Source organism: Crocuta crocuta, unplaced genomic scaffold (assembly GCF_008692635.1).
Source record: "Crocuta crocuta isolate KB4526 unplaced genomic scaffold, BGI_CrCroc_1.0 scaffold3, whole genome shotgun sequence".
Classification (NCBI taxonomy): domain Eukaryota; kingdom Metazoa; phylum Chordata; class Mammalia; order Carnivora; family Hyaenidae; genus Crocuta; species Crocuta crocuta.
This window is the reverse complement of record NW_027529934.1, coordinates 8610800-8624859: the sequence shown is the minus strand read 5'-3', so window position 1 is coordinate 8624859 and position 14060 is coordinate 8610800. Positions and strand designations below refer to the sequence as shown.

The 14060-nt window shown below is 46.1% G+C and overlaps 1 pseudogene; it reads right to left on the bottom strand.

The window, feature by feature from the left end:
• Positions 1-7217: 7217 nt before the first annotated feature.
• LOC144230953 (elongation factor 1-alpha-like) lies at positions 7218-12872 on the bottom strand (annotated as a pseudogene).
• Between the last annotated feature and the right edge of the window lie 1188 nt (positions 12873-14060).

Sequence of the window (14060 nt, the reverse complement as noted above, 5' to 3'; positions counted from 1 at the left end):
GACTGAAACAGGCTCCAGGCTCTGAGCTGGCAGTCAGCACAGAGCCCGACGTGGGGCTCGGACCCACGAACCGCGAGATCATGACCTAAGTGAAAGTCGGACGCTTAACCGACTAAGCCACCCAGGCGCCCCTACACCAACACACACTCTTAAACCTCACTGCACCTACTTCAGTGTATAAATTACAGATGCGATGATCTGGGCCACTGTGGGGAGAAAGACTTGAGGAGAAATAGCATGGAGACCAGCTGGCAGACTGTTGTGGGGTGTTCCACACGAGGCTGATGGGAACTTGGAAGAGAACACTGGCAGAATTAGATGGGTCTGGATAGTGCCCCCCTTTCTTCCTAGGACTGCTGTAACTGCCAAAGACTTGACGGCTTAAGATAATAAATTCCTTCTCTAACAATTCTGGAAGCTGGAGGTCACAAACAGAGGAATCTGCAAGACCCCGTTCTCCCTCTGAAGACTCCGGGAAAGAATCCTTCCTTGACCCTCTCAAGCTTCTGGTGGCTTCTGGCAATTCTTGGGGCTCCCCGGCATGTGGCTGCCTCACTTGGACCTCTGCTTCTGTTTTCCTGTGCCTTCTCTGGGGGCCCTCTTCTCTTAAAAGGACACCAACTCATTTGATTTAAAACCTCCTACTCCAATAGAACTTCATCTTTAATTACACCTGCAAAGACCCTATTTCCAAATAAGGCCACATCCTGAGCCTTGGGTGGACCTGGATTTTAGGAGGATACTAATCATCCGGTATGGCTAGATTTTAGGAGGCTAGAGCTGAAGGGGCTTGGTGATGCATCAAATGCAATAGAAGAGAAGTCAAGTGTGACTCAAATTCTAGCTTGAACAACTGGGGGAAGACACCTTTCACCACAGCATGGGGCGACTGGAGGAGAAGGAAGACTGGGGAAGGGGTGGCCCTCAGGGTTCTTTTGGGGGCACATTGAGTCTGAGATGGCTCCGAGACACTCCCATGGGAGACTCTGAATGAATCAACTGGGGAGTCATGAGGGTCTAGACGGTGTCCCAAGCACTGGATCAGATCCCCTGGGGAAGAGGCAGCCACCCGACCTTGGGTCTCTAACACCGAGGGGAAGGGGAGAGAAGGACCAGCAGCATTTGTGAGCCTTCAAATATATAGAAGCAGAAACACAAGTCAGAGTAACCATAAAAAATGTGAATGGTAAGACCTTGTAGTTGTGCTGAGGAGGTAAATCAGAATTATGTTCCCATGAGTTCAGGTAACTTGACAAATAAACCCACTTAAATTCATCTAGTTCATTTCAAGTGGGACCAGGAAACACTTCTGTATTTTCCAGGATGGAAAAGCTATTCCATTAGCTTTAGAAAATTTCAGGCCTCAGGTTGATGGAGGTTTTGTGTTCCTTGTCCACGTTCAGTAGTCAACTCATAACTTCCCAGGAGAAGTTATTCTGCATCAGACACAGAACAAAATGCAGGGAGCCATCTGGAAGACTCTGAGCACGAAGGTGAATGAGGGCTTGTGGTTCCAATGACAAGTCCAGGCCCCAGATGCACCCCATCCCCTGGGTCAGAGTTTGTAACCACCTGGGCAGGGTGTTCAACAGCAGGTGAGCCTAAGAAAATCATGTCTCCCCCCCATTCACAGAGTACCAGGCATGAGCTGAGACGCAGCAGTAAGTGAGATCCAAGTCCAAGCCTTTACTCTCCTGGGTTATCATAGCTTAGGACAAAGGTCTGTCCAGTGGGCATCTTCCTAGCCAGATCTTCAGACAAATCTCCTGGAAAAAGGTAATTGTGCCTTTTAACTAGGAGAGAGAGAGAGAGAGAGAGTCAGAAGGACTGAGTAGCCATTCATTTAATCATTCACTTAACCAGTATCTCAAGGTCAACTATGTTCTAGCAATGGAGATGCAATGGTGCATAACCGTAACACGGTGCCTTCATTCTAGAACAGTGGCAGCTGCCATTATAAGTAAGCAAACTTACTAATATCAAAGTACATATATGCTACAGGGTTTATAAGACAATGATGGAGAGGGGGCCAGGAAGTGAGGGAAGGCTTCTATGGGAAAGCGATGTTGAAGATGGATTCAAAGGATGAAGGAGCCAGGCAGGAAGGAGCAATCCAGGCCATGGGACTGACATGTGTCAAGGGACTGGGGTAGGTGAGGGCTTGGCATACTTCATTCATGAGAAGAAAAGGAGAAAAAGGCATAATTGTGTTTAGAAAACTAGGCGTGGGCCATAGTATGAACATAGAGGACTGAGGAGGGGTGCATGCACCAGGGAGGATTCATAGGAAGAGTGATCACACAGGTTCAGAGGGTCCCCAGGATGCCAACACAGGCTCTAGAGTTTCCAGGCCCAGGTTTCAGTCCTGGCCTCATCCCTTGCCATTTGGGTGACCTTGGGCAAGCCCCTAACCTGTCTGATCACAGGAATCCTGCCTGGGGTGGGGGGATGTAGAGGGATCTGGAGATGAATGTGAGGTGCACAGCATGTGCCTGGCACAGAGCCTGTGCTCTGTTTTGTCCTTGTCACATGGGGAATGGCTGAGTCCCCTCTGAAAGGAAGGGGCAAGGGCAGAGGGGTCTGGTCACCCAGGCACTGAAATCCTGAATTCATTAGCTTCTGAGCCCAGCCCCTCCATCACGTGCCTGGGAGCCAACAAAATCCAAGTGATGAACATCTCGCCTCCCAATCCCCAGCTCTTAAGGCTCTGATCTTGCTGCTTCTGTTCCACCTTAGCCCCATGCAGCACCTGACCCTGACCCATCCTCCCTCCCTTCTCCTAAAACATCCAAAGAATATCTACTGGATACCTGCTTTCTCTAAGTGACCTGCCTACTGAACTTGAAGAGTTTCCAGCCACCTCGGGCATCTGCTTACCTGTGGGTTCCTCCCACTGGCTGCTCCCATTCTGGCCCCTCAGGCCCTCTCCCCTCCCTACAGGTGGGTGTGGGGTGGAGGGCTGAGGCATCCCCTGTGACCACATGTGGAAGAAACCTTTAATCCAGAGATTGCAATGATCCAAGGATATGTTGGGGGCCCCTGAACCTGCACAGGGGCATGCGAAACCTCGGGGATCAGAGTCCAGCTCCATACCTCGTGGCTTAATCTTCCTGGACTTGATTCAGCTTTTAGGAAGAGGATGCTGAGCCCCACCATGTGGGGCTGCTAAGAGCATTAAATGGGAAGATGCAGAGAAAGCCTTTGCTCAGAGCAGGTGCCCTGGCCAGAAACAGAGACCCTGCCTGCTGGTAAGGCAGGTTACAGCCGGGGTACAGTGATCTTTGCAACCAGGAAGATGAGGGCTGGAATCCCAGATGACTCACTTGCTAGCTGTGTGACCTTGGGCCAGGTACTTAAACCATCTGAGCCTCACTTGTTTGTCTGTAAAATGGGAATAATTATGACTACCTCAGCTATTTGTTGGGAGGATTAAATGAAATAGCGCACATACAATCCTAAGAACGAGGTCTGGTACATGGCACCCCAATCTAGTACAATTACTAGAGTAAGGTAGACAAAAAAGCCAAGATCTTTTGAAGCCCTGAAGACCTCGAAGCTGGGAGAAGAAAGAATGGTCATTTCAAATCTGCAAGCAGACTTGGTTCTTGCCGAGTTTTCTGCCTCTGGTTGTGCACATGCTGTTCCCTCAGCCTGACTGCTGTCCCCCTCATTTTTACTAGATTAACTCCTGCTTCCCCTTTGGGTCTCAGCTTAAGTATTGCCACCAAAGAACCTTTCTGTGTCCTAGCTTAAATCCCCCCATGTCACACGGATGTAAAACAAGCGTGCACCTGGGGAGGAGAGTGAGGGTTCAGAGCCCAGCCGTGCACTAATCCCGCTTCCTATTCCGGCTGTCCAGCCCCAGTCCCTGGGGGCCAGCCCGCCCAAGGAGCATGGCCTGTGGGCATCAAGGCAGCACTTGGCTTTGGGGTGTTTTTCAGACCCCCACCCCCACCCTATGCCACGCTCATGTAAATGGGGCTTGGATGGAGTTTTTCAGGTTCAAGACCAAATAGAATCTCCTTCCCATAACCCCCACTGCCCCTGCTGGGCCCCAGATGTCTTGCCACCTATTGGTCCCTGAGCCGGAAGAGCACGTGAATAGGGACTAGAAACACGCAAGGAGCTCTGGGAAATGTGGTCCCGCAGCCTCACAGGTGTCTCTGGGGGAGAAAGAGTCATGAGTGCCCTCCACCCGGGAGCCTCAGTCTCTGCTGGTTTGGAAAGCGTGAACGCCCTGATGCAAATATTCTTAGACTCTGCAGCAATGCCGCTTACAGGGACTTAATCTCCCTGTGCCTTGGGTTGCCCATCTGTGAGATGGGGGTAGTGGCAGTACCTGTCTTGCCGGGGCATGGTGGGCAGGGAATGGTTTGCACAGAGGCGCAGAGCCCAGCCAGGATCTCACAGGCGTGCAGTGGATGTTGGTGCCCAAAGCTGGTCCTTCCGTCACCACCGCTGGGATGTCTGTTGCCCGTGTTCTCCAGCATGCGCCCTGGAGTAGTGGTGTTGAGGGAGCTGGTCGGAGATCCACATTGTCAGGCTCCATCAGCCGGCTGGGGTCAGGGTGCTGGGGGCCGGCCCGGCCGTCTGAGTGATAGTAATGCCCACTTGAGATGCCCCTCGAGTCCTGAGACCAGGGTGCTGGGTTTTTTCACATGACTGATGGGGGACAGGACGCTGATGGCCTGCTGCCCAGGACTGAAGGGGTGAGACCCCTTGGGGCTGATGCTGCTTCAGGTACCAGGAGCTGGACCCCCTCTACTGGTGGCATCATTTGGTGCCTGCGTCTCACCCTGAGACAGCCACAATGTGAGTGCTCCTGAGGCACAGGGTGGCCTCTAACCACAAGCCCAGCTGGCGTGCCAGGGTGACCGCTTGTCAGGCCACTCCAGGAGCTCAAGAGTTCAAGCACCTGCACAAACAGGAACACCACTGGGTGCCTCCCTTTGCTCTTTCCCAGAACTCTGATACATAAAGAGAACGAGTCATAAATACCGTGCTTTGGAAAAAAGGAAAGAGCAGGTGCACACGGCTGCCGAGAGAACATTTGGTCACGGGAGGTGAGTGTCCATTCCTTTTTCCAGAAAAGGTGCGTCTCAGCCAGCTCATTGGCACAGTGCCTCAGAGAGCAAGTCAGGGGCAGAAGCTAGGCTGGACCCCCCAACTCCTGCTTTCTCCTCTGTCCTGAGCAGGTTGTGTTCCTGCTTAAGTGCTGCGTGGCCTTGTCATGTTTCTGTGCCTTTCTGGCTTCTTGTGGGGTCGCGGTCAGGCTTTCAGGAGCTGAAGTGTTTGGAGGGTTCAGCCCCCCACCTGGCACATAGCAGGAGCTCAGTCCTACATGTATAAGAATAAGCGACGGGGGGCCCGAGGGAGCCGTTGGGGGCCTGTGCCTGCCCTGCAGGAGGCAGTGAGCACCCAGGCCCATCGGGAGCATTGCTCATCAAGGCGCAGACGCCCTGGTGCTGCCTTAGTAATCAGGTGGATGCTTGTATCTTCTCAGAACCTGAGCCCCGCCAGTGAGGAGGTGTGGCCTCTGCCTGCGCTGCCCTGCGCTCCGCCTGAGACCAGTCCCGTGCATGGAGGAGAAGGAGGGCAATGTTTCACCCCTGCCTGGTAGGGGCTCTGCTCACAGAGGAGACACAAAGGGGCCACGGTGACCTGAGCATGTCCTCGTTTGCCCAGATGCCGGCGACAGGACCGCAGGACCAAAGCCACCATCTCCCCAAGTACCACCTCCAACCCGAGGGGTGGGTCTCCTCCCTTGGCCCTTGCGTCAGGTGGCCTAGCTGAACAGGTGAGGGACGCGGAGCAGGACAGCGGTGGCAGCCTCTTGCATGGTCCCTACAGAGCCAGATGCCCCTCTTTCCTGTCACAGCCTGGAGTGGATCGAGCTCGGGTGTCCCTTTAATGGATTAGGAAACAGAGGCTGGGGTGTGGGCGCCTGACCTGAGGCTCTATGGCTGATCTGTTGCAAACTCCAGTCTTTGTGATTTTAAGGCTCTTTATTTTTAATGTGTATTTTGACTTTGGTGAAACATAACAAAACTTTCTTAACCACTTTTTTTTAATGTTTATTTTTGAAAGCAACAGAGTGCAAGTAGGGGAGGGGCAAAAGGAGGGGGAGACACCGAATCTGAAGCAGGCTCCAGGCTCTGAGTTGTCAGCACAGAGCCTGACCCGGGGCTCGAACTCATGAACCACGAGATCATGACCTGAGCCAAAGTCCGTCGTTTAATTGACTGAGCCACTCAGGCGCCCCTTAACTGCTTTACAGCATACTGTTCAGTAGTATTAAATAAAACCTGTTACGTGCAAGTGTCCCGTTATCCATTCTCCGAACGTTTCTCACCCTGTACAAGAATCCCTGTGCTGTTAGAGTTCGACTCCCATGCCCTGCCCACAGCCCTGGGCAGCCCTTGTACTTCCTGTCTCTGGCTACATGTCTCATGTAGGTACAGCGATACAGTATTTGTTTTTCTGCGTTTGGCTTGTTGCACTTAACTTAAGGTCCTCTAGTTCCGTCCCTGCTATGGGAGGTCAGAACTTCCTTCTCCAAGGCTCTGTGATGTTCCCTTGTAGGGATGGGTTCGTCCTTCAGTGGACCCTTGGGTTGCTTCCAGGTATTAGCTATTGTGAGTGATGCTGCTTTGAACATGGGTGTACAAATACCTTTGCAAGATCCCGCTTTCAGTCCCTTGGGGGTCTATACCCAGAAGGGGAACTGCTGAGTTATATGGTAATTCTGGGTTTACTCCTCTGAGGAACCACCATACTTCTTTCCTTAGTGACTGCACCGCTGATTGACATTCTCACCAACTGTGTACAAGGATATGGATTTATCTGCATCCTTACCGATACTTATGTTCTGGGGTTTTGTTCTTTTGTTTTTGATAACAGGTGTCCTAAAGGATGTGAGGCAGCATCTCATTGTAGCTTTGATTTATATTTCCTTAATGGTTAGTCATGTTGAGCCTCTTCTAGTGTGGTTCGGCCCCTTGTATATTCTCTTGGGAGAAATGTTTATTCAAGTCTTTGGCCTATTTTTGAATCTAATTATTTGGGTTTTGGTTAAGTTTTAGGAGTTCTGTATATATTCTGTGTACTAACCTATTATCAGCTACATGATCTACAAATATCTTCTCTGTATGTTGATTTTTTTTTTTTTTTACTCTGGTGACATGGTCCTTTGGTTGTTAATTTTTTTTTATTTTTCATTAGTCCACTTGATCAATATTTGCTTTTGTTGCTTGTGCATTCAGAGTCATAGCGAAGAAATCATTGTCGAGTTCAATGTCATGAAGGTTTTTTCCCATTATCTTTTAAAAGTTTTACAGTTTTAGGCCTTACATTTAGGTCTTTGATCAACTTTGAGTTAATTTTTGTATATGGTGTGAGGTTAAGGGTTGAGCTTCATTCTCTGGTGTGTGGATACCCAGTTTTCTCAGCACCATTGGTTGAAAATACTACCCCTTTCCTCATGGGATGGGCTTTGGCACTCTTGTCAAAATCCTTTGATCATATACGTTCATGGGAGTGTATTTCTAGTTTCTCCATTCTATTCCACTTGTCTGTATGTCTGTCTTTATGCTACAGTACAAAGATTTGATGAATATAGCTTTATAGTAAGCTTTGAAATCAGGAAATGTGAGTTCTCCAGCTCTGTTCTTTTCATATGTGGCTTTAGCTACTCAAGTTCCCCTGAGAATCCATATGAACTTTAGGTTTTCCTATTTCTGCATGAAAGGTCATTGGGATTTTAATAGAGATTGCCCTGAATTGGTGGATTGCTTTGCGTCATGTGAAATAACAAAATTCTGGCAAATTTGAAGATCTAACTGGATTATGTGATTCATGAATCAGGAAGCACCTTATGTAGCAAGTTGAGAGATGCTCCAAGGAGTTGTACAAAATGAAAGGTTTTTATAGGAGAGAGTGGGGGCATGCACTGTAACACTAGTTTCAGGTGTGGAATTTAGTAATTCAGGGCTTTGTATTTCTAAGAATTTGTTACATTTAGGTTATTCAATTTCTGGCATGCAGTTATTCACAGAACTCTCGTTATCCTTTTTATTTCTGAGGAATCCATAATAACATCCCCATTTTCATTTCCGATTTTAGCAAGTTGAGTCTGCCCCCTCCCCCCTTAGCTTTGGGCTCAGTTTGTCCTTTTTCTAGTCCTTTAAGATGTAAAGTTAGGTTGATTTTAGATCTTATTTTTAAAAAATTTTTAATGTTTATTTTATTTTTGAGACAGAGAAAGACAGAGCTTGAGTGGGGGAGGGGCATAGAGAGGGAATCACAAAACCCGAAGCAGGCTCCGGGCTCTGAGCTGTCAGCAAAGAGCCCAACGCAGGGCTCGAACTCACAGACCATGAGATCATGACCTGAGCCGAAGTCGGCCGCCCAGCCGACTGAGCCACCCAGGCACCCCTAGATCTTATTTTTTAATGTAAGTATACAGTGATGAATTTCCCCCATAGCACTCGTTTTGCCAGATCCCAGAAATTTCAGTATTTTGTATATTCATTTTCATTTGTCTCAAAGTATTTCTTTTTAACATAATTTTCTATTGGCTAACATATAGTGTACAGTGTGCTCTCGGTTTGGGGGGTAGATTCCCATGATTCATTGCTTCCATACAACACTCAGTGCTCATCCCAACAGTGCCCTCCTCAATGCCCATCACCCATTTTCCCTCTCCCTTACCCCCTCATCCACCCTCGGTTTGTTCTCTGTATTTAAGAATCTCTTATGTTTGCCTCCCTCCCTCTCTGTTTATAACCACTCTCCCCCTTCTCTTCCCTCATGGTCTTCTGTTAAGTTCCACATACGAGTGAAAATATGTGATATCTGTATTCTTCTGACTTATTTAACTCAGCATAAACCTTCCCTTTTCATCCACATTGCTGCAAATGGCATAATTTCATTCTTTCTCATTGACAAGTAGTATTGCATTGTATATATAAACCACATCTTCTTTATCCACTCATCAGGTGATGGACATTTAGGTTCTTTCCATAATTTGGCTATTGTTGAAAGCTCTGCTATAAACATTGAGGTACATGTACCCCTATGAGTCAGCACTCCTGCATCCCTGGGATAAATTCCTAGAAGTGCTATAGCTGAGTCCTAGGGTAGTTCTATTTATAATTTTTTGAGAAACCTCAACACTGTTTTCCAGAGTAGATGCACCAGTTTGCATTCCCACCAACAGAGCAAGAGGGCTCCCATTTCTCCACATCCACATCAGGATCTGTTGTTGGCTGAGTTGTTCATTGTAGCCAATACGACTGGTGTGAGGTGGTATCTCAGTGTGGTTTTGATTTGTATTTCTTTGATGATGAGTGATGTTGAACATCTTTTCATGTGTCTTTTGGCCACCTGGATGTCTTCTTTGGAAAAGTATCTATACATGTCTTCTGCCCATTTCTTTACTGGATTATTTGTCTTTTGGGTGTTGAGTTTGGTAAGTTCTTTTTAGATTTTGAATACTAACTCTTTATCTGATATGTCATTTACAAGTATCTTTTCCCATTCTGTCAGTTGCCTTGTAGTTTTGTTGATTGTTTCCTTTGCCGTGCAGAAGTTTTTATCTAGATGAGGTCCCAATAGTTCATTTTTGCTTTTAATTCCCTTGCCTTTGGAGATGTGTCGAGTAAGAAATTGCTGCAGCTAAGGTCAAAGAGGCTGTTGCCTGCCTTCTCCTCTAGGGTTTGATGGTTTCCTTTCTCAGGTTTAGGTCTTTTATCCATTTTGAGTTTATTTTTGTGTACAGTGTAAGAAAGTGGTCTAGTTTCATTCTTGTGCATGTTGCTGTCCAGTTCTCCCAGCACCAATTGCTAAAGAGACTGTCTTTTTTTCCATTGGATACTCTTCCCAGCTTCATCAAAGATTAGTTGGCCATACATTTGTGGGTCCATCTATGGGTTCTCTGTTCTATTTTTTTCCTTTCATAATTTATTGTCAAGTTGGTTTCCATATAACACCCAGTGCTCATCCCAACAAGTACCCTCCTAAATGCCCACCACCCTCCTTCCCCTCTTCCCCACCCCCATCAGCCCTCAGTTTGTTTTCAGTTTCAAGAGTCTCTCACAGTTTGCTTCCCTCCCTCTCTGCAACAATATTTCTCCTTTTCCTCCCCCATGGTCCTCTGTGAAGTTTCTCCTGATCCTGCACACACAAAAATAAATTCATAGAAGNGGTCTGTTCAAATTTTCTGTTTCTTCCCATTTGAATTTTGGTAGTGTGTGGATGTGTAGGAATTTGTCCATTTCTTCCAGGTTGTCCAGTTTGTTGGCATATAATTTTTCATAGTATTCTCTGATACTTGTTTGTATTTCTGAAAGGTTGATTGTGATAAGTCCAATTTCATTCATGATTTTATCTATTTGGTTCCTCTCTATTTTCTTTTTGCAAAGTCTGGCTAGGGGTTAATCAGTTTTTTTTTTTAAAACCAGTTCTTAGTTGGAAGAGGGGGCAAGATGGNAAAAAAAAAACCAGTTCTTAGTTTTATTGACCTATTCTACTGTTTGTGTGTGTGTTTGGGGGCTTTTTGGATTCTATATTGTTTACTTTTGCTCCAATCTTTATTATCTCTCTTCCTCTGCTGGCCTTGGGATTTCTTTGGTGTTCTGCTTCTAGTTCCTTTAGGTGTGCTGTTAGATCTAGTACTGGGGATTTTTCTTGAGATAGGTCTGGATTGCAATGTATTTTCATCTTAAGACTGCCTTTGTCGCATCCCAAAGGGTTTGGACTGTCATATTTTCATTTTGCATTTGTTTCCATATATTTTTTAAATACCTTCTTTAATTGCCTGGTTGACCAATTCAGTCTTTAGTAGGATATTCTTTAATCTCCATGCATTTGGGGATTTTCCAAACTTTTTCCTGTGGTTTCATAGGATTGTGGTCTGAAAATGTGCATTGTATGATCTCAATTCTTTTGTACTTATTGAGGGCTGTCTTGTGACCCAGTATGTGATCTACCTTGTAGAATGTTCCATGTGCACTCAAGAAGAATGTGTATTCTGCTGTGTTAGGGTGAAGAGTTGTGAATATCTCTCTCAAGTCCATCTGGTCCAGTGTATCATTCAGGGTCATTGTTTCTTTATTGATTTTCTGCATCAAAGATCTGCCCATTGCTGTAAGTGGAGTATTAAAGTCCCCTGCAATTACCACATTCTTATCAATAAGATTGCTTATGTTTGTAGTTAGTTGTCTTATATATTTTGGTGCTTTGAACGGGGTGCATAAACATTTATACTTGTTAGCTCTTCTTGTTGGATAGACCCTGTAATTATGATATAATGCCCTTCTTCATCTCTTGTTTCAGCCTTTCATTTAAAATATAGTCTGATATAAGTATGGCTACTCCAGCTTTCTTTTGACTTCCAGCAGCATGATAAATGGTTCTTCATCCCCTCACTTTTAATCTGGAGGTGTCCTCAGGTCTAAAATGGGTGTCTTTTAGACAGCAAATAGATGGGTCTTGGTTTTTTAATCCATTCTGATAACCTATGTCTTTTGATTGGAGCATTTAGTCCATTTACATTCAGTGTTATTACTGAAAGATGTAGATTTAGTGTCTCTGTGTTATCTGTAGGTTTCATGCTTGTAGTGATATCTCTGGTCCTTTGTGGTCTTTGCAATATTCCACTCACAGAGCCCCTTAGGTTCTCTTGTAGGTTAAATGGTGATGAACTCCTTCAGTTTTTGTTTGGGAAAACTTTTATCTCTCCTTCTATTTTGAATGACAGCCTTACTGGATAAAGGATCTTTGGCTACTTATTTTTCCTATTCAGCACATTAAATATTTCCTGCCACTCCCTTCTGGCCTGCCAAGTTTCTGTGGATAGGTCTGCTATTACCCCTCATGTGGTATCCTTGTAGGTAAATGCCCCTTTGTCCCTAGCTGCTTTCAGAATTCTCTCTTTCTCTTTGTATTTTGCCAGTTTCACTGTATGTTGTGCAGAAGATTGATTCCTGTTACATCTGAAGAGAGTTCTCTGTGCCTCCTGGATTTCAGTGTCTGTTTCCTTCCCCACAGATATCTTCACATAGAAGCCCACATTGTCACCAGGCAGAGCCTCAGCCAGGGCCTTGTGGTGCATCTCTATAGACTTGGCCTCCATGGTGATGTTGCAGGAGGCAAAGGTCACCACCATGCCTCGCCTGAGGAAGCCTGTTTCTACCTGGCCCATGGTCTTGGTGCTGATGCTCCCAGTCTTATATACATCCTGAAGAGGCAGCTGCAGGGACTTGTTCACAGGGCGGGCAGGGGTCATGACAGAGNGGCCCATGGTCTTGGTGCTGATGCTCCCAGTCTTATATACATCCTGAAGAGGCAGCTGCAGGGTTGTTCACAGGGTGGGCAGGGGGCATGACAGATTCCAGCACTTCTGGCGTGTCATTTCCACCATGTTTCCTTCCTTCCTGGTGACCTTCCAGCCTCTGAACCAGGATATCTTGTTGCTGGCTTCTATCATGTCATCCCCATGCCAGCCCGAGATGGGAACAAAGGCAACAGCCTCCAGGTTGTAAATGATCTTCTTGGTGTGGCCTTCACCTCCTTGATCTCCTCGAAGAATGCACTCCTGTAAGGAGGCTCTGTGAGGTCCATCTTATTGACTGCCACAGTGAGCTGCTTTACACCAGCATATAGGCCAGCAAGACATTCTGATGCCAGACTCAAACTCATCTACCCCACTTGCCACAGTCAGCACAGTGCAGTCTGTGAGGTGCCTGTGATAATGTTCTTTATGAAATCATGGTGACCTGGGGTCTTGATGATAGTGATGGAGTATTTCTTGGTCTCAAATTTCTACAGGGAGATATCAGTGCTTCCTGCTCTGCCTTCAGCTTGTCCAGCATTCATGCCTACCTGAAGGAAAAATAGGGAAAAAACAGAAAACAAAAAATAGAAAAAAATATGTAAGAATTATCTCTATAGTACAGAAATGGAGATATAGGAATTAGTACCAAATTGTCTGATAGAAAGAAACCAACCTGGATTGCTCTGGTCTGAACTCAGATCTTGTAGGACTGTAATGGTTGAACAGATGAAACTTTAATAGCTGCTGCAATATTGGGATGTCCTGAACCAACATCAAGGACATAAACCCTATTGTCAATATGAACTCTAAAAAAGGGTTGTGCTGTTATCTCTAGGGTAACTTATTCTGTTGATGAAGGATTTTGGATGATTAAGTGATGTTATACTTTTGACTGGGAAGTCTAAATCTAAATCACTCGGAGGTAATTTTATGCTCTGTGGTCACACCAACCTAAATTGTGGGCTCATGTGGAGATCTGTTGTCCCTAATGGTTGTATTGGTGTAGTCTCTTTGGGACAGTTCATGAAAGTTCCATAGTCGTCTTCTTGTCATATTCCCACCTCTTCACAGAAAAGTCAATTACACAGATTAAAAGTAAGATAGTAAAACCCTCCTGTGGCCATTCTTACGAGTCCCTACTTAGGGAACAAGTGATTATGTTACCTTTGCAGGGTCAGGATACCATGGCCACTTAACAGATGTCACGGGGCAGGCAGTGCCTCTAATACTAGAAATGCTAGAGGTGATGTTTATAGTCAACAGGCAGGGGTTGTGTTTGCTGAGTTCCTTTTACTTCTTTTAATCTGTCTTTGATTGCATACCCGTGTTGGGTCAACAATTGGTTTGATACTTAGTTTATAGTAAGGTTATTTTTACCTTATTGTTAACTATCAGAGGTTATCTGCTCTGATATAAGCTTATGCAAGGAGAAATATTTCTTGTTACTCATACTGGCATTATTGCTTCTGTTGTTAAATTAACCCAGTATTAAGTTGGAGTTGGTTGCCTATTTTTGGTATTAAGTTCTTAAGATCGAATACGAATGCCTGAGTCCTACTAATAACTCTCATTGCCACGTCCCTAAAAGCGACCTAGAGTGCGCAAATCATATTTTCACCCTTCGGGGATGGCCTCATTTCAATTCCTTGCAACCGACATTGGCGATGGGGGAGTGTCACGCTTGCATCCCCCGTCAACAGTGGAGGTAACCCCCAACGATGAAGGA